This window comes from Oryx dammah, unplaced genomic scaffold, assembly GCF_014754425.2.
Source record: "Oryx dammah isolate SB20612 unplaced genomic scaffold, SCBI_Odam_1.1 HiC_scaffold_26, whole genome shotgun sequence".
Lineage (NCBI taxonomy): Eukaryota > Metazoa > Chordata > Mammalia > Artiodactyla > Bovidae > Oryx > Oryx dammah.
The window spans coordinates 4,674,909-4,696,071 of record NW_024070210.1 but is presented as its reverse complement, the minus strand read 5'-3'; positions in this window follow the sequence as shown (position 1 = coordinate 4,696,071).

The following is a 21,163-nucleotide window of genomic DNA, read 5'->3' as shown; positions in this document are numbered from 1 at the left end:
TGAATTATAAATCAAACTTTGTAAGTTTGGGCAACTTATTTTACCTCCTTGACCATCAGTTGTCTTGTCAGTAAAATGGAGGCATCACCACCTTGCTAGAAAAAGCAAAATAATTTCAAGTGGCTGGTACATAGTGGGAACTCAATAAATTATAAAATTATACCTGTTTTCATTGCTATTATTGTTAATTACAGCAATAAAATATGTGTGTTGAGTCTTGGGCTGTTTCTTTAAGAATGTAAACATCTAAATCATCAAGTTAATATATAAATTTATACTGCAAAATCATATTTGCTGCCAAATAGCTCTAGGGAATACACAAATATAGAAGTGTCATTGTTATAGCCTGCTCATTGTAAAAATATGAAAAAAAATGTTGTAGGAAGACTCACAGTCCTGTTGGGAAGCTGGAAGACAAAGTAAGTAAAGAAGATTCCGCTGCTTTCTTAGGCTCTGTGTTAATTGTCTATGAAAGTGTGGACATGAAAGATAATGTGCTTGTCATCACATAAGTTCTCATGTGATTTCATGAACAATTTCACTGAAATAAAACATTTCAATCAAGTCTCAGGCATTGATCTGTGCACAATAGAATCCAAAACAGCTATTCTCTTCTTCAAAAGCTCCATCAGAGAGGGAGAAAGAGTAAAAAATCTGGCAACTTCCCAGACTAAGCATCATTCAATGATGAAAATTGGGGATTTTTTTTTAAGTTGGTATTTTTAAGGGAGAATCTGTAAGCTGCTCTATTCAAATGTTTACTTTTAGACTTTCGAAAGCAGCTAGAAGTGTTGGAAGAAGGGGATTCAGAAGTCTTACATGAGACAGAAATAGGAACTACCATTTGTCTGGTTCCCCTTCCTAGAAGGGACAGAAGCCTGGGACCCGCTTGCAAGGAATCTGGGTTTTTGTGCTGACTCCCACCACTTTTACCTTGAGAAACACCGTTCTGGATTATCAGAGTTTCATAGGGGCAGAGAAGGAATTTACAATTGCAAGTTTTCTAATGCAAAGGGAAGTCAGGAAAAGGGAGGTGAAGGGCTTACAGTCGAAGAAGCCTGCCCAACATTTAATCAAGCTGAGGGGAAAGTTAAAGCCATGCTTGTTTTCTTAGAGGTACATGACAGTCTGTTTTTCAGATTTTTCTGGAACGATCCCTCTTGTGTATCAGAACAGGGTCTATTTGTCAGTGACATATGGGAGTATTTTATTTACTGTTGCTTCTCTAGTCTGTTTGGGTTTAAAATTATTTAATACAGAAATCAAACGAAATACTAGCCATCCTGATGTGCAAATAAAATGCATATTAGCTTTGTTGAGACTAATGATTGAGAGTCTCCCTTTTCATCTAAGAATTTAGTAGGCTATGTACACAAGGAATCTTTTCTTTCAACTTGTGGGCAATGACACGTCTTTGATTCTCGGTCTTTGATTATGTTAGGCATCTTATAGTCTCTAACATATCAGGGATATTATTTTTGCTCCAGCAAAACGTAGCATGTAGGCATGAGATTGACATTCAAAATTAATGAAAGGTATACCTTAAATGAAAGTTCATCATACCTTCCATTTTAAAATTGTGAATCGCAGCTACCTGTGTTGGCTTTTCTCCTATTTTCTGAGACTGTATATTTCGCCTGTACTACTGACAAATGCTCTGTTGGGCTCATCTCTTCTCCAAGTGTTTGCATGTTGCAACACCCTTGCCACTTAGTGTGAAATGCTGTCAATTCTACAAGGCGCTCTGTGCCTGTTTCAACTTTCCACAACATCCTGCAGAAATCAATACAAAGCTGCCAGTTTGTTAATAAATCTGCAATTAAGATGTAATGAATTTTGAATGAGAAATGATTTCTTTTAAGTGTGACTGCAGACTCTGCATTCACAGTGAAATGAGAGAAGGACAGTTAAAAGCTTGACATCAAGCTCTAGCTCTTGGCTTTGCCTTGTTGTTTCAATGATCTTGAAATTGTCAAGTATGAATTTTTACATTTCTTCCTACCTCAAGTTCAGCTAGGCAAGAAATACCTGGTGGATTAAATTCAAATGCACTTGAGGAAACGTTTAAAGTTCAAAAGATAAATTTAGTTATTAAGAACTGTCTTGGGATAATTTATAAATCTCAGGGTGGATCACCGTCCTAGACAAGTCTTAATTAGGGTAATGTTATTCTTGTGTTCCTAGAGTAATTTTTCAAGGAACAGAAATCCCATCCCAGTCTTTAATTAGGCATCAAATGTTACTGATTGTATTCAGTTTAGTGAGCAGTGCTTAATATATAAATACGTTTCCATAAATAAGATAGGAGAGAATTTTCACATTTCCAGAGCAGGATGTCATTTTATGAGTTCAAGAGTAACTACTGTCCTCTTTGACCTCCCCAGGAGGAGCGCTAACAAGACCCATTCTAAGGGCCGTGGGACATATTCCCAGACCATTCACTTCCTCTCCCCCACATACCAGTCATTAAAGTAATTCAGTTCTGTAATATTAACACATCCAGCTCCCATCTTTTGTACTCCCTCAGTTCCTCCTCTTATTTTATGAAGACTAAAATATTACCATAATATCCTCATTAAACTTTTTTTTATCTTCTTTTTGAGCCAACTCCAACTAACCATACCATTTATCTTCCCAGAGTACATTTTCTTTTATTTCCCTACTTAAACATTCAGTGGCTTCCAATCACCTAATAGATAAAGTGTTGTTATAAACCTCTGTCATCTAGTCCAAGCCTCCTATTCTGACAGTTTTACGTGCCATGGCCTTCAATACAACTTTTAAAGAAAGAATGCTCACTGCTATTTCTACCCGTGGTACCCTTCACAGCATCATCTTTTCTGCAGGTCTAAATTGGAGCTGTCCTTTAAATTTTCTATCAAAGTGATGACCTCTGAGATTTTTTCTGATTCCTCCTACAGACCATGCCAAGTCCAGCTAAAGTCATCGTCTCCTTTCAAGCCCTGTGGAAGTTCAGTTATCATTTCCTTGATGACCTTAGCATAACAAATTGTTTAAGGAATGTCTCATTCTTCTTAATAAGTTGTAAATGCCTTTTAAAAAAGGACCATGTCCAATTTGTTTTTCTTTTTTGTGTTCAGCAAAGTCTTGGGAAGAGCAACTTTGATATAAGAGGTCTTCAATAAAATTAAATGATTCTTTGATGATGAATTACCTTGACATGTTTCAATATTTTGATAAAGGATTTAAAAACAGTAAAGTGAACATAAGAAATCTTGGTGTTGTTTTTGGCTAACCTTTGCATAATTGCTGATTTTATTAATAATACCATATATAATGATATATATAATGTAAAACGTTAATATAAAAGAGTGCTAAAAAATAAATAATAACATTAGGGTTCAATTCAGTTCAGTCACTCAGTCATGTCCGACTCTTTGCAACCCCATGGACTGCAGCACTCCAGGCCTCCCTGTCCATCACCAACTCCCAGAGTTTACTCAGACTCATGTCCATCAAGTTGATGATGCCATCCAACCATCTGATCCTCTGTCATCCCCTTCTCCTCCTGCCTTCAATCTTTCCCAGCATCAGGGTCTTTTCCAATGAGTCAGTTCTTCGCATCAGTTGGCCAATTAATTGCAGCTTCAGATTCAGCATCAGTCCTTCCAGTGAATATTCAGGCCTGATTTCCTTTAGGATGGACTTGCTAGATCCCCTTGCAGTCCAAGGTACTCTCAAGAGTCTTCTCTAACACCACAGTTCAAAAGCATCGAATCTTCAGTGCTCAGCTTTCTTTATAGTCCAACTCTCACATCCATACATGACTACTGGAAAAATCAGAGATTTGACTAGATGGACCTTTCTCAGCAAAGTAATGTCTTCACTTTTTAATATGCTGTCTAGGTTGGTCATAGCTTTTCTTCCAAGGAGGAAGCATCTTTTAATTTCAAGGCTATAGTCATCATCTGCAGTGATTTTGGAGCCCAAGAAAATAAAGTATGTCAGTGTTTCCATTGTTTCCCATCTATTTGCCATGAAGTGATAGGACCGGATGCTATGATGTTAGTTTTCTGAATGTTCAGGTTTAAGCCAACATTTTTATTCTCCTCTTTCACTTTCATCAAGAGGCCCTTCAGTTCCTCTTTGCTTTCTGCCATAAGGGTGGTGTCATCTGCATATCTGAGGTTATTGATATTTCTCCCGGCAATCTTGATTCCAGCTTGTGCTTCCTCCAGCTCAGCGTTTCTCATGAGGTATTCTGCATATAAGTTAAATAAGCAGGGTGACAATATACAGCCTTGACATACTCCTTTCCCTATTTGGAAGCAGTCTGTTGTTCCATGTCCAGTTCTAACTGTTGCTTCCTGACCTGCATACAGGCTTCTCAAGAGGCAGGTCAGGTCATCTGGAATGCCCATCTGGTATTCCCATCTCTTGAACATTAGGGTTAATAACATATAACACTTATATGTTAACCCTAACATCATCATTTATTTTTTGAGCATTCCTTTTACATTAATTTCTTTCAGCACTAAATCAAATATATTATATTACCTTAATGTATTAAAAATTTCCTTCATTCCCATCACTCTCAAATCCAAAACTCTTAGTTTCCTGAACAATTTCAAACTAAGATTAAATTCCCAGCATAAACCGCTAGAATTTCATCATATTTCAAGAATGACAATACGTAATTCTAAAATATTCTCATAGCCTTCCATATTTGTACCTGCCTCAATTGTGTCAATTTATGAGGGCAATAGACAGACTTTATCATTTTCCAGACGAGGGTGCTAGTCACATAACTCACAGCGTTGACTTCTATCATTCAAAATATCGTCTCATATACAAATGGTGAAAGTCACATTCAAGGAGGAAGGAATAAACTAATGCAAAGATACTCAAGGTGCCAATCGTCCAAGACAAAACGGCCGTTTCTTGTGGCTGTGATAGAAAGGGTAAATACGATGCAGATGACTTACACCGCCTATTTTGCAAATGTATTGAATTATTTCTAAAATAATCTATAGTTAAATGCAAACCTACAATTGCTGACCTCGGTATTACCTGATTCATTGTGCTACACACACTTTGGAGGGAAAATGGACTCCTCACTCAGATGATAATGTTTACCAGTTCAGCGCTTTCTTCTGAGCTGAAGACTTTCAGTAGCAAAAATACATGAATGGCTTTGTAAGCTTCCTTCATATAAAGCCTTTGCCATTTCCAAATGACTCACTGGCAAATAGTCTTTTATTCTGAATGCCTTACTTTCCTGCTTGTCTAATCTGGCCAATCGCAAAGGTAGGGGGCCTTGAAACATTCAAGGTCTTCAGAGTTGTGTGAAGCCAAAAGCTCTCGTTGAGGAATTCACCCTCTTCTATCCATGGAGTGTTTTGTTCTGAGCTGTGTAATAACTTCTTTTAGAAAAAGCATTTCTTTTGAATTAAAGTAGGTGTATACCTTTGATTTGGAGTATTTATTTTGTTACATCTAGAAAAGAAAGTTTTTCTTATAAAAAGAAAAAAGCCGGCAATATATCCAAGTGTTCAGTCGCTCAGTCCTGTCCGACTCTTTGCGACCCCATGAATCCCAGCATGCCAGGCCTCCCTGTCCATCACCAACTCCCAGAATTCACTCAGTCTCACGTCCATAGAGTCAGTGATGCCATCCAGCCATTTCATCCTCGATCGGGCCCTTCTCCTCCTGCCCCCAATCCCTCCCAGCATCAGAGTCTTTTCCAATGAGTCAACTCTTCGCATGAGGTGGCCAAAGTACTGGAGTTTCAGCTTTAGCATCATTCCTTCCAAAGACATCCCAGGGCTGATCTCCTTCAGAATGGACTGGTTGGATCTCCTTGCAGTCCAAGGGACTCTCAAGAGTCTTCTCCAACACCACAGCTCAAAAGCATCAATTCTTCGGTGCTCAGCCTTCTTCACAGTCCAACTCTCACATCCATACATGACCACAGGAAAAACCATAGCCTTGACTAGACGGACCTTTGTCAGCAAAGTAATGTCTCTGCTTTTGAATATGCTATCTAGATTGGTCATAACTTTCCTTCCAAGGAGTAAGTGTCTTTTAATTTCATGGCTACAATCACCATCTGCAGCTGCCCTCATTTCAGAGAAGGTCTCCATGAGAATGTATCTTTGGTAAGAATAGGTTCTAGCCTTCCCAAACCACTCCCTGCCTCTTCTTGCTTTGCACTGTTTCTCTAACAACAACAACAACAACAACAAAAGATCTCCTAGATTAGCATTTCTACTTTATTAGTTTTCATATTGTTCTTTTATTTCTAGTCAAGGCTATGGTTTTTCCAGTGGTCATGTATGGATGTGAGAGTTGGACTGTGAAGAAGGCTGAGCAGGAGGGGGGCAGGAGGAAAAGGGGAAAACAGAGGATGAAATGGCTGGATGGCATCACTGACTGGATGGACGTGAGTCTGAGTGAACTCTGGGAGTTGGTGGTAGACAGGGAGGCCTGGCGTGCTGCGATTCATGGGGTGGCAAAGAGTCGGAAACGACTGAGTGACTGAACTGAACTGAACTCAGAAAAACATCAGTTTCCTCTTGTTTAAAGTGAAGTCCATATTACATAACTTGGCATACCAAGTTCCCTTAAAACTTTTCTTAACCTTATATGCAACACCTGTGCTGAAGGATACTGTACTTAGCATCTTTCCAAATTAGCTTTCCAAATTTTATATCAATTTTCACCTACCACGATCTTCCCAAACAGGCACTTGGCCATTCTTTTATGCCTGTTTTGTCTGCCTTCTCTCTGCTTGCATGGCCTGCCTGTCCATTTAGACTGAAAGCTAAGACTCACACCCCTCCTCCTGGAATCTCAGCACTGGGCTGAAGGAGGACCTCAGTGAATATTCAAGATAATGGTTATAGAGTTGTAAGGTCAATTCTTCTTCCAGAAAATGGATGAACTAGTGATTCAGTGCATCGTGTAATTTCAGATGCTAATGTGTATGCTTATATGGAGGAGATGGGTAGTTGAAGAATGGACAGGACATATTTGCTTCTAACCCAATTGAAAACATATAAATCAAGTGTTTACACAGGTTCCAGATCTGAGTAAGAACCCAGTATGTGTGTATTCAGTTACTCAGTCATATCCGACTTTTTGTAACCCCATGGAGTGCAGCCTCCCAGGCTCCTCTGTCCATGAGATTTCCAAGGCAAGAATACTGGAATGGGGTGCCCTTTCCTACTCCAGGTGATATTCCTGACCCAGGGATGGAAGCTGCATCTCTTGTGTCTCCTGCATTGGCAGACAGTGTCCTTATCACTAGTGTTAGCTGGGAAACCCAAGAATTCAATATATATTGTATCAGACAATGCAGGCTGGCTTTGATATTCTCTTGCTACCTTCCAACATAACTGGAAAACACTCACTTTTACAGCATGGTACAGTTTGGGAAAACAATTCTTGAGGTACCTCAAAAACTCACTTTCCTTTTCTTCCTGCTTTGAAGATAGACGGGACAGAGCTGAGAAAGCCACCCTGTGATCCTGCTTAGACAGACCAAGAGACTCACGACCCTCACATGTCAGCGTCAGCATTCACGTAAACTACTGTTGCTGGTATTTCTCTCACTTGCATTCAGAAGAATCTCTATCTGATCCAGACCACAGCTCCCTTTATTAGCTATTTTCCTAGGATCTTTGTTTTGCCTGCATTGTAACTAAGGTGCTATGTACAGAGCAAACACTAGTTAATAAATTGACACTTCATAGGTATGTTATCTACATCAGGTTTTACGCTAGGTTCATGGATCTATTATAAATGAAAGTCACCTGTATTAAACAAATTTTTTTGAATGCCAGGGGAAAAAAATGGATTCTTTAATGTGAGAAAGTGAATTATCAAACTGGACAACATGATTTTGTAAGGATTTCATACATGATTTGTAAGGATATATATATATATATATATATATATATATATATATCAATAGCTGATATTACTGAACATTACCTTTGTTCCTGGTATGCTGTAACTAGATAGTTTTGTGGAGAAGGCAATGGTACCCCACTCCAGTACTCTTGCCTGGAAAATCCCATGGAATAAGGAGCCTGGTAGGCTGCAGTCCATGGGGTCGCGAAGAGTCGAACACGACTGAGCGACTTCACTTTCACTTTTCACTTTCATGCATTGGAGAAGGAAATGGCAACCCACTCCAGTGTTCTTGCCTGGAGAATCCCAGGGACGCAGGAGCCTGGTGGGCTGCCCTCTATGGGGTCGCACAGATCGGACACGACTGAAGCGACTTAGCAGCAGCAGCAGCAGCAGCAGCAGATAGTTTTGAATGTCTCTATATTTAATCCTTTCAACTCTGCCCTATGAAGAATACTACAAACTACTATAACAAAAGGAAAGTGCCTAGAAATTTTAAGTAATTTGTTCAAGCAGAAGTAGGAATCAAACTTGAGTCTGTCCAATTTTAAATCTGTAATCTTTACACCTTTTATGTATTCTCTCACAACATAGTCCAATTCAGAGAACTGAAGGACACAAAAACCACTATTTGTAATTTCCAATCTGTTTTATCTCATAACGTTAGCTTCAAAATAACATATTTCCAAATATCCTCCATCCATCCAAGCAATATTTATCTAATGACTACGCCACATATGGGTTTCCCTGGTGGTTCAGACAGTAAGGAATCCACCTGCAATGTAGGAGACCTGGATTCAATCCCTGGGTTGGGTAGTTCCCTGGAGAAGAGAATGGCGACCCATTCCGAATTCTTACCTGGAAAGTCCCAGGGACAGAGGAGCCTGATGGGCTACAGTCCATGGGGTCGCAGAGTCAGGCACAGGTGAGTGATGACTACTTTCACTTTCACTCTTCATTTGCCAGGATCCGGAAATATGATATCAGACAAGACAGTAATAGTTTCTGTCCTCAAAAACATACAATTTACTATAAAAGGTAAATGTTGAAAGAAACAACTGTTAACATAGGTCTTGTGTGAGAATTGGGAGGTTACTTATACCTGTTTTGTAGTGCTGGAGATTCTTTTGAATTAGCTGAGATTTAATGGATAAATGGGAACAAGGCAATCTAAGGGAGAAGTTAAGATCCTTCTTGGTAAGAAACATATTTGTGACATTTAAGTAAAAGAGTGGACATAGATAAGATTTAAGAGGCAGATTGTAGTAGGACATGGGAACTTTAATAAAGAATTGCTTATTTAAATACCTTCTTAAACTAAAAGAAATAAAAGTTATTGAAATAAGTTGTCAGTGTCTGAATTACATAAGATTTGCATTTTGGAAAGGTCAGTTTAGCTTACGGTGTGGTGAATAAATTAGAGAAATTTGTCTGAAAGCAGCGAAAGTTTTCCTTTATTTGAGTATCTTTTTCAGGTTGGCAGTTCAGTGGCATTTAAAACATTGCGCATGATAGAGGGTAGTGAACGCCTGACCTGAATATGAACAAAGTAGCCTGGAAATCCTAGGGTCAGTGGTGACCCTGTGTGGTTCCCAGATCTCAGGTTGGCAAGATCTGGGAAGATGGATTTGGAAGAGGAGCCAGTCATCGTGTGCGTGGGTGCGTCCTGTCACTTCAGTCGTGTCTGACTCTACAACCCCGTGGACTGTAGCCCCCCAGGCTCCTCTGCCCATGCGGTTCTCCAGGCAGGAAGACTGGAGTGGGTTGGCCTGCCCTCCTCCAGGGCATCTTCCCCACCCTGGGGCTGGGCCTGCGTCTCTTTATGTCTTCTGCACTGGCCGGCAGTCTCTTTATCACTAGTAGCACCTGAGAGGCCCCACGCCAGTCAGGATTTGTGCCCGGTGCAGGAGTCAGGCTCTCAGGAAAGTTTTCACACACAGAAGTGGCAAAAATACTATTTTATAAATTTTTGAGGGTGTGAGAGTATTTTTTAATTGTATGATGTGAGTTTTATTGTGAGAATTAGGAGGGCAAAAAGAGAGAAGAGAGAAGCCCAGTAGAGGACGGTCAGACTAAAACAAAAATAAATAAATAAATAAGCAAGCAAACAAACAAACAAACTGCAGTGTTTTGGAGAGGGGCTGAGGAACATGTGGGTGCTTAGGAGTCTGTCTGTGATCTAGGGAATTAGGGGTGACGTGCCTGATAGACTTTTTAAATTGATTTTTATTGAAGTATGGGTGCTTTACAATGTTGTGTTACTTTCTACCATACAGCAAGATGAATTAGCTGGATGTGCACACATATCCTCTGTCTGTCTGTTTGTTTTATCTCCTTCTCTTTAGGTCGCCACCGTGCGCTGAGTGGAGTTTCCCTCAGTGTGCAGCGGGTTCTCCTTAATTATCTATTTTCTGCGTAACGTCAGTAATGTATATGGGTCAGCCCCAGTCTCCCAACCCATCCTACCTGCCCTTTGCCCCTTGGTATCCCTAATCAATTAATCCATTTATTTGTTTACTGTTTATTTTCCCTTACTAAAATGTAAATTCATGCGGGTAGGACGCTGTTTGTTTGTTCACTACGGTATTCCCAGTGTGGAGGAGCTGAAAGGGCTCAACAAATATTTGTTGAGTTATTTAGTATATGACTGAATTCTGCTCAAGTTGACCGCTTGAGTGGAATAATTCTGGATAGGCAGCAATGGATAGGGTCAGTTACATTGTAACAGGAGATTCTATAAAACCTTGGTATCTTTCATTTTCCAAGAGGTATAAAAGAAATAACACATTCCCTTAAATGCAATAACTTTACCTAATCGCTAAACTCTTACATTAATGGTAATGGTAATTAAGCAACGTGTTTAAAGGAAAGCTTCCTGAAGCAGGTGCTCACCCCTGGATGACCACTACCTCTCAAATAGAATGGAGCAATCCAGCATGTGCTCAGTAAACCATGGCGCCAGGTCTTAAAACTGCCAGGCTAAGGAAAAAAGACAAGACATCAAAGCTTCAAATTACTCTGATACCAGCATTTCCTTTGCCGATCTAATTCTGAAGAAATACAATAAGAATTTGAGTAATGATGTGTCTGGGTATGGATTATACTCATATGAAGGGATAGATTGACTTGATTATTTTAAATTTTATTATTGTGTTTTTTTCCCTTTTCCTCAAGTAACAACAATTTAGTTGTTACATCTTACATCTACTCCAGAAGCTCATACATTCATGGAGTTTTCTACCAAATATAGGCTATATTTATAGACATGAAAAAGGGCAAACAGACAGGGGGACATAGCTTAAATCTAAAGTGTGGTTCATGTGGCTTTAAGGAAGTGTTATTCTATCGTGATTTGCATATGGTAGTGAGAAATTTTAAAAAAACAGACTAATTGAAAAAAATTAACAGTCTCCTTTTAGTTTGCTAGTCAAAATTCAGGGGGAGTATGGCTTATTGTGGGCCTTCCTGGTAGCTCAGCTGATAAAGAATCCACTTGCAATGCAGGAGACCCTGGTTCAATTCCTGGGTCAGGAAGTTTTCCTGGAGAAGGGATAAGGTACCCACCCCAGTATTCTTGGGCTTCCCTGGTCGCTCACAGGGTAAAGAATCTGTCTGCAAGGCAGGAGACCTGGGTTCAATCCCTGGGTCAGGAAGATGCCCTGGAGGAGGGCATGGCAACCCACTCCAGTATTCTTGCCTGGAGAATCCCTGTGGACAGAGGAGCCTGGTGGGCTACAGTCCATGTGGTCTCAAAGAGTCGAACACAATGAAATGACTAAGCACAAGCACGTGGCTTATTGTAGGAAATAGAATATTAATATCAGAAGGTGGGGACTCAGGTTCTGACACCTCCTATGATTGGAACTTGACCTGAGGGCCATCCTAACCACTGTAGCTCTCTGTATCCTCAAACTCTAAGCGAAGGGGTACCATCCAGCTCTAAAATGCTCCCTAGCCCAAATACACTGAATTGTGGAACTGCTACTTTTCTGAAGAACATACTGAATATCAAAGTTACAATGGGCTAGAGATAAAAGGATGATCAGAAGCAACTCTGTGCAGATACCTCTACTTGGAAGTGAATAATTTCAAGAATAGAACTATCTATTACATGCATGAAAAACATAGTAATTTCTCCTTCACTGCAGGGGATATGAGATGCTTGAAACTGCAGATAGCATATATGTTTTTATTTTTTTTTTAATATACATGCCCATGATAAGGGACTTCCCAGGTGGCACAGTTGCAAACTATTTGCCTGCCAATGCAGGAGATGTGGTAGACCCAAGAGACATGGCTTCAATCCCTGGGTCAGGAAGTTCTCCTGGAGGAGGAAATGGAAATGGCAACACACTCCAGCAATCTTGCCTGGAAAATCCCATGGATGGAGGAGCCTGGTGGGCTACAGTCCATGGGGTTGCAGAATGGGGCATGACTGAGCACACACCCGTGATAAAGTTTAATTTATAAATTAAGCACAGTAAGAGATCAACAACAATAATTAATAAAAAAAATAGAACAATTATATTAATATAGTGCAAGAAAAGTTATGTGAATATGATTCCTATTTCTCAAAGTAATGTACAAGTATAATACTGTTTCATGCCCTGTGGCCATAATTTTTGCAATTTTAAGTATAACAATAACCCTAGCATCAATTTATTTTTCCTTCTTCACAATTTCATGTATCAATGATTTACTGTTACAATAGATCTTAGAAAATTTGGCATACTGTTTTCTTTTTCTTTCCTTATTAAGTCAAGTTTCACTGTTTCACTTATAGGAAGAACTTTTTGTCTCTTTTCGACATATCTGAATAGCTAGCATCACGTCCCTTGCACTTTAGGGCTGTTATTAGGTAAAATAAGAGTGACTTCAACACAAGCCCTCAGATATAGAGAGTTAATAAGATAACCCAGAGGGTCAACAGCTGATGAACGCTGGACCAAGGGGCGCATCATGTCCCAGACAGGAAGGAGCTGGATAGTGCAAGACGTCATCACACTACTTAGAATATCATGTGATTAACATTTATGAATTATTTATTTCTGGAATCTTCCATTTAATATTTTCAGGCTGCAGTTGATCTAGGGCAACTGGAATCAGGAAAAGTAAAACCACAGATAAGGGGGGATGACAGCAGTTAGCAGATCTCACCTTCCTAGAGCCCTTGGTTTAGAAGCCAGGGTTCCTTCCATGTGTTCTCTCTCTTTTTTTTTTCCCAGAAATAAACATTCAATTTATTTCACTTTTTTCTAAAACTTTTTCCAATGGCAAAGCTTAATTCCAAGACCTTCAAAATCTTTTTAAACACCGTTTTACAAAGGGTTTGAGATGTTTAAACCCTTGGTTGTCAGACTATGGCAACTGAAATGGAAGTCTGCTGAAAGTCACTTGTAAAAGTGTCAAATCAAATCTGAGCTCAGACAAGGCTATCGACTCCTGTTTGCATATGAACTTCTATCTCAGAAATAGTATTTTAAGAAGACATTGTTTCATGCTAAGACTTCCCTACTGCCCTATTTTCAGTTTAGCAATCTAGTTAGTTGTTAGAGACCCAGATCCATTTAAAGATATGAATGTATTTCAAAGGACTGTTCCTCAAGTTTTAACTCAGCTAGTTCAAATACTGTGGAGCACTTGATAGGTTATTTTCTCCATACTCTTCTTTGCATAAAAAGAGAAGTGATGTTGATTTCACGTGCTATACTTTATCCTCCAAGGGATGTTTCCAACCTATGGATCGGACCTGCATCTCCTTTATCTCCTGCATTACAGGCAGATTCTTTACCACTAAGCTATCCGGGAAGCCCTCTTAGTATAACAAAAGCTTTTCAGCTTTCTAATGCTGATTTATTACAAAATGTTATTGCAGGAAAAATATTTCAGTACATTAGACCCAAGACACACATCTCTCTAACATGCAACACTATTTGGCCTTGGCTTATTGCTTGCACCTTTGAATAATTACTTTAAGGCATCCATACAAGAGCTTACATATTATAAAGCATTAAAAAGTCGTGCTTCCAACAGAACATGGAAGCTATAGCAGCACCAGTGTACCAAACTAATTATCTTCCTGCCTTCCCATTAGGCCTCTGGAAAACTATGACACATGGTTACTAACATGAAAGTGAATTTGAGAAAACACTGAGTAGAAAGTTAAGAAAGAGAAGATGAAAGACACAGATATAGACACTGAAGCACAACTTTGTAGAAAGGCTGAAAGAATAAGCTATAAAGAGCACATTCATCCATTTATCAAATACTTATTTAATAATTAACATAGGATGAGCACTACAGAGTAACAGAACTCAGATACAAAAAGATATAGGCCATACCCACAGGAAGGAATGACTGGACTATAAAACTGAAGCTAAGGAGAAGAGGTCAGTACGTATAGGTTGACCAAAGTGGAGACATGTGGACTCTTGACTGATGACACTGTAGGCATAGGCAGGCTGCAGAGACCTGAGGCTTTAGCGTGTTTCAAAGTTAACGGTAGGATTAAACAAAGAAGGACACTTGTTTGGGTGGCATATTCCTTTCATTTCTTTAAGGTTTTTAGTTGGAAGGTAATTGGTTTACAAAGCTGCGTTTGCTTCTACTGTGCAACACCAATCAGACATATTTATATACACATACCCCGTCCTTCTTGAGGCTTCCCTGGTGGCGCCAGAGCAGAAGACACAAGAGACATAGGTTCGATCCTTGGGTTGAGAAGATCCTGGAGGAGGGCATGGCAACCCACTCCAGTACTCTTGCCCGGAGAATCCCACGGACAGAGGAGCCTGGTGGGCTACAGTCCGTAGGGTCGCGGAGAGTCAGACATGACTGAAGTGGCTTCACGCAGTCATGCGTCCCTCCTTGTTGAGGCTCCATCCCCCCTCCCATTATACCCACCTATGTCTTCAGAGTGCCAGCTTGGGCTCCCTGTGTTATATGATAGCTTCCCACTAGCTACCTAGTTAGCACGTTTCTTTAATAATAAATACCAAGTGTTGGAGCAGAAGGCAGAAGGCTCCAGGTCCTAAGCAGTGGAGAATCCACAGCAGTTACTGGAGTGACATAATGAGATTTGTTTGTTAAGAACCAAGGACCAAGCATGCGGCAGACAGACAACACAGAGACTAGACAAGAGGATTTAGTAATAATCCAGGAGTTATTCAACATGTCAACAAAGGCATGTGCAATGGGCATACATCAGGGGCCAACATGTGGGCAGTGATGGCACTACGAAAGTGTCAAAGACTAGGATCTGGGTTGGGCTTCCCAGGTGGCACTGATGGTCAAGAGTCTGCCTGTCGATGCAGGAGACACAAGAGATGTGGATTCATTCCCTGGGTCAGGAAGATCCCCTGGAGAAGGGAATGGCCACCCACTCCAGTATTCTTGCCTGGAGAATCCCAGGGACAGAGGAGCCTGGTGGGCTACAGTCTATGGACCGACAAGGAGTTGGACACGGCAGAACGACTGAGAATGCACACATCACCTGTGTCAGCTGAATGACGTGCTGGGCACCTGCGGCAAGGCAGAACATGAGACGAGACTAGCTCTTCACTGAACCAGCATGCAACCCCATGTGACGACTCTGACCTCCAGAGAACTAGGTTCTTCCTAGTCCTGTTGTCTCTCCCAGGAGATGGAAATTTCTTTCTGCATAGCTTTCACAGATCTTGTAGTCAGAGTATTCTCCTTGTTGCTATAGTCACCTTTCCCCTATTACAATAATCCTTTCCAATAAAGTCTCTACCTTACTTTACATTTTTTTGATAGTTTAATGATGCTTATTTATTCAGATTTCAAATCCCTGCACTCCCACTTTTTCTTTCTCTTAGCTCTTCTATGTTCGATATATTATGCCTACAGAATGTGGACTTTCCATAAGGAAAATATTTGCTTTAGCATCTGTTTAAAGTACCAATATTTTCAAATAGAATGTCTATGTCAGAGCAGAGGTCACAAGGCATAAGGGAGATGAGACACCTAAAGCACTCAGTATAGGGTTTGGCACAGACTGGACATTAAATAACTGTTGGCTGGTTGATGTCATTGTTATTCTTGTAAATGTTATTATATAATGCACTTCTTAGCTCATCATTTTCTCTGATAAAATTATATTCTCTTCCCAAGGCCTAAGATAAAATCTAAACTCCTTAACATAACTCACATGGTCTTTTATGACAAGGATCCTATCTACCTATTAACCCGATGGCTAAAGTGAATGCTTCATTTGCTTTGTTAAACTTCCAAGTTCTGTAAGTACCATGGCTTTTTATTCTTACATATGCTATTTCAACTTCCTCAAAGCCCTCACTATCTCTTCCCCCCAATTAATATGGAAAATAATTGTTATGGTATTATTGATATTCAAAACTGTAATGAAGCATTAAGAACAAATCTAAAATTACTTTTCTTAAAGATCATTATTCTTAACTTCTGTTTTCCCAGGATTTTTGCTGTTTGGATAATTTTGTCCCATTTTACTATAAATATAATTCTACTGAATAAGCATTTCTATGTAATTAAAGTACTTTATAAACATACTTATCAGTGGTTGCATGATAATTCATTTTATGCATGATCTATAATTTATATGACTAATTTAATAGTGTTTAGCTTATGTTTTATCTATTTCTTTGCTATTATTAATGATTATGAGTATTTATGTACATGTGTGTTTGTCAACATCTTTGATAATTACCCACAGTTTCATTATGTTCTTAGAACCATTTTCCAGAACTAGATCACTGCATCAAAGTATACAAACATTTTAAAATTTGTATTCCCAGAATTGCCGGAAAGTTTTGCTTGCACTGCACACTCTTACCAAGATTGTATAGGTTAATTCTTTTATCTTTTGCTAATTTACTATCATTCTGTATTATACTAAAAAGCAAAAATAGTAATTGTTGAATACCAATTATATGCCACACTCAATAGGCAGCATTGTATTTTCAAAACAGTTTATATAATCTTAATGTGATTTTTCAAATTAGTATATCAGTTCATACCATTTTCTCATTCATCTAGATGAGTCCTAGTATTGTTTTAGTAAACTATTATTTTTTCTGTTTGTTTCTCATTATCCTTGTGGTATTTTAACTTATTTAGCATTATTTGAATGTTTAATTTATGTTTACAATTAAAACAATTGATGACTATTATAGACAATTCATAAAATATATAAAATTATAGTTAAATAACAAAAATTATTATAATCCCATATGCGGAAAATTAATCACTTAACACCTAGAAAATGATGCTTCATTATCTTTTGAACATAAACATTTAGTATATTGCTTAGATTTTCTTTGTAGTTGCAATATATAACATTTTTAAAAGTAAAATGAGTGAATATTTAATGTCCTTAGCTAACTAAATGAAGATGTCTTCAATTTCTTTGTGAGTGCATTTATTCCATTTATTTTTTTACATTTTTAAATGATATTGTGGTAAACATCCTTGCATGCAAATATATGTATTATTTTCCAATTGTATCTTTAAGTGAAGTTTTGGGAGATTGAATTGTCAATTTTTATGAAGGGATTTGCTAATAGAGATCTGGCCTTAAGCAATTGTGGGAATTGGTTAAGCAGTCTCTATGAGGCCATTGTCTGCATGTCTGATGCTGAAGCTTGAAGTCTGAGGGCAGATAGTCAAGAATGTATATAAACAAGTTGAGGAGAGCGAGAACAAGCTGGATCCCACCAGCTCTGGGATATATTTATCCCAGTGAGTCTGTTTCTCTCATTGAATCCTAACTGGTGCACAGAAAAAGACCAGTAAAAACAGAAATGCAAGAAATATAATGAAAAAGATAACATTTATAATATCCAGGCATGTTTCTAAGTGTTTAATACGTAATAAAATATTCAACCCCCTTAATGTTCTATAACTACTGATATTCTCCTTGCTACCCCAAAGAAGAACTGAGGGAAATTTTCTGGTGGCCCAGTGGTTAGCATTCTGCCCTTTCACTGCCAAGGGAGCAAGTTCAAAATCTGTTCAGAAAACTAAATGACTGCAGCGTAGTCAAGAGAAATTCAGTACTACTAAATGATACTTAGATAAAACCCTTGTGTCCTAGAAAAATCTGAAAAAACTAACCAGTGGTACCTTTATTTTGTGCTATGTTTTTGTTTTGTTATTTGTTGATGATACTTCCTATTATCAAAACTTGACCCCAGGCGACCATCTGCTGCCAGGCAGTTATGATGTGGGATCAGAAGGAGGAGCCTGGAAAGGCTCACAGTCCTTTTGCATTTGCCATTTCTAGTGTCACTCAACTTTCATGAGCTATGTTCTTCTATTGTTAAAATACTGAGTGATTTAAGATACTGGGTCCACTGTGTTCATTGTACAATGTGATGCTGTATTTTGAGTTTGACTTTACATTCTTGAAGTTCTGCTTTATTGACTATGCCAAAGCCTTTGACTGTGTGGATCACAATAAACTGGAAAATTCTGAAGAGACGGGAATACCAGATCACCTGACCTGCCTCTTGAGAAACCTATATGCAGGTCAGGAAGCAGCAGTTAGAACTGGACATGGAACAACAGACTGGTTCCAAATAGGAAAAGGAGGACATCAAGGCTGTATATGGTCACCCTGCTTATTTAACTTCTATGCAGAGTACATCATGAGAAACGTGGGGCTGGAAGAAGCACAAGCTGGAATCAAGATTGCCAGGAGAAATATCAATAACCTCAGATATGCAGATGACACCACCCTTATGGCAGAAAATGAAGAGGAACTAAAAAGCCTCTTGATGAAAGTGAAAGAGGAGAGTGAAAAAGTTGGCTTAAAGCTCAACATTCAGAAAACGAAGATCATGGCATCTGGTCCCATCACTTCATGGGAAATAGATGGGGAAACAGTGGAAACAGTGTTAGACTTTATTTTGAGGGGCTCCAAAATCACTGAAGATGGTGACTGCAGCCATGAAATTAAAAGACACCTAAGGAATGATGCTAAAGCTGAAACTCCAGTACTTTGGCCCACCTCATGAGAAGAGTTGACTCATTGGAAAAGACTCTGATGCTGGGAAGGATTGGGGGCAGGAGGAAAAGGGGACGACAGAGGATGAGATGGCTGGATGGCATCACCGACTCGATGGATGTGAGTTTGAGTGAACTCCGGGAGATGGTGATGGACAGGGAGGCCTGGCATGCTGTGATTCACGGGGTTGCAAAGAGTCGGACATGACTGAGCAACTGAAATGAACTGAACTGATCTGAAGTATTCCTTGGAAGGAAAGTTACAACCAACCTAGATAGCAAATTAAAAAGCAGAGACATTACTTTGCTGACAAAGGTCTGTCTAGTCAAGGGTAAGGTTTTTCCAGTGGTCATGTGTGGATGTGAGAGTTGGACTATAAAGGAAGCTGAGGGCCAAACAATTGATGCTTTTGAACTGTGGTGTTGGAAAAGACTCTTGAGAGTCCCTTGGACTGCAAGGAGATCAAACCAGTTCATCCTAAAGGAGATCAGTCTTGCGTTTATTGGAAGGACTGATGTTGAAGCTGAAACACCAATAATTTGGCCACCTGATGCAAAGAGCTGACTCATTTGAAAAGACCCTGATGTTGCAAAAGATTGTGGGCAGGCGGAAAAGGGGATGAAAGAGGATGAGATGGTTGGATGGCATCACTGACTCAATGGACATGAGTTTGGATAAACTCTAGGAGTTGGTAATGGACAGGGAGGCCTGGTGTGCTGTGGTTCATGGGGTCAAAAAGAGTCAGACGCGACTGAGCAACTGAACTGAACTGAACTGATAAAGCTGATATATCCATCCATACACAGGTTTTTGTGTGGACATAGTTTTTAACTCATTTGGATATATACAAAGGAATATGATTGCCGGACCATACGTAGTCCATGTTTAGTTTTATAAGAAACTGCCAGACTGTCTCCCAAAATGACTACTCGGTTACATTTTCACCAGCAATAAATGAGAATTCCCACTGCTCTACATTCTCTCCCAGCATTTGGTGGTGTCAGTATTCTGGACTTCAGTAACAGAATGGACAACACTGAGAGTAAAACCTGAAGTAAACTATGGACTCCGGGAGATTATGATGTATCCAGGATTATCTGCTGTAACAAATGTACACTCTGGTGGGAAATGTTGATAATGGGGGATGCTGACTGTGCTTGGAAGCAGAGTTTATACAGGGAATCTTTGTACTTTGTTTCATTTCACTATGACCGTAAAACTACTCTAAAGTAAAATATACTAAACATGAGAGGAAAACGCAGGGACAGACTCAGAAACACAGAGCTAAGAAAAAAGTTGCATGAAAATAGATGAGAAAGATAACATGTACATGCATGTTAATACTGTACATGCATACACATGTGTGTGTGTATGTGAGTGTGTGTGTGTGTGTGTGTGTGTGTGTGTACTTTACTCATTTTAAAGTAGTCAGGCCACTTTATCCTTCACAGGGTTTCTGACAGGAAGTCAGTCAGCTCTGCTTTGATTTATTTGGCCCTGTAAACTAAATATTTATCACTATTCATTCTTTTACTTCATTGTAAGAAATTTGACCTAAGATCAAACCATGCAGATTAAGGAGACTCCAGCCATTTTCGTTTTGTTATATCTTAGAGCTACTGTTCGTTGATCCTGGTTCAACTTTAAGAGAGAAAAATAAATTGAGAAAGGAACAAGAGTGAAAGAGGGGAAGGAAATGGGAAAGAGGAAAAAAATAAGGAGTAAAATGGGAGTGAGTTGGGGCAAAGAGTGATGAAGAAATTTTCTTGAAAATACTCTTCAAGGAAAGAACCAGAAGTAAGCTATTTTTTTACAGGACTGCTCTGTTCTCATATGTTTGACGATCACAACCACCTCCATTTTTTCCTCAACGACTCCTGTAAAATTCACTGATGACTTTTTTTTTCTTTAAACCTGCCCCTATGAAGCCTGAATCAATTTTATCTTTCCTTTGCTATAGCCCTTATTAGTAAAACTCCTCCCTATTGCAATAATCTTCATATAATTATTTCTTCAGTTTGGGGTAAATTTTGTCTTCAAAAAATTGGGGTAAATTTTGTGTCCACTGTGTCCATGACCCCCAGTGGCTGTAACAAACACAACCTCATGGATACCCTTTCACTATATTGCAAAGTGAAAAGAAGTGTTGGGGACATTTACTTTTGGATCACAAGTGTATATTTTTCAGATAATAGTAGATAAATATTAAATAGAAAGCAATAAAATCTCAAATCATGCAAGATATAATTTATAAATATGCAAACCATAAACAACTTGAATTAGCAA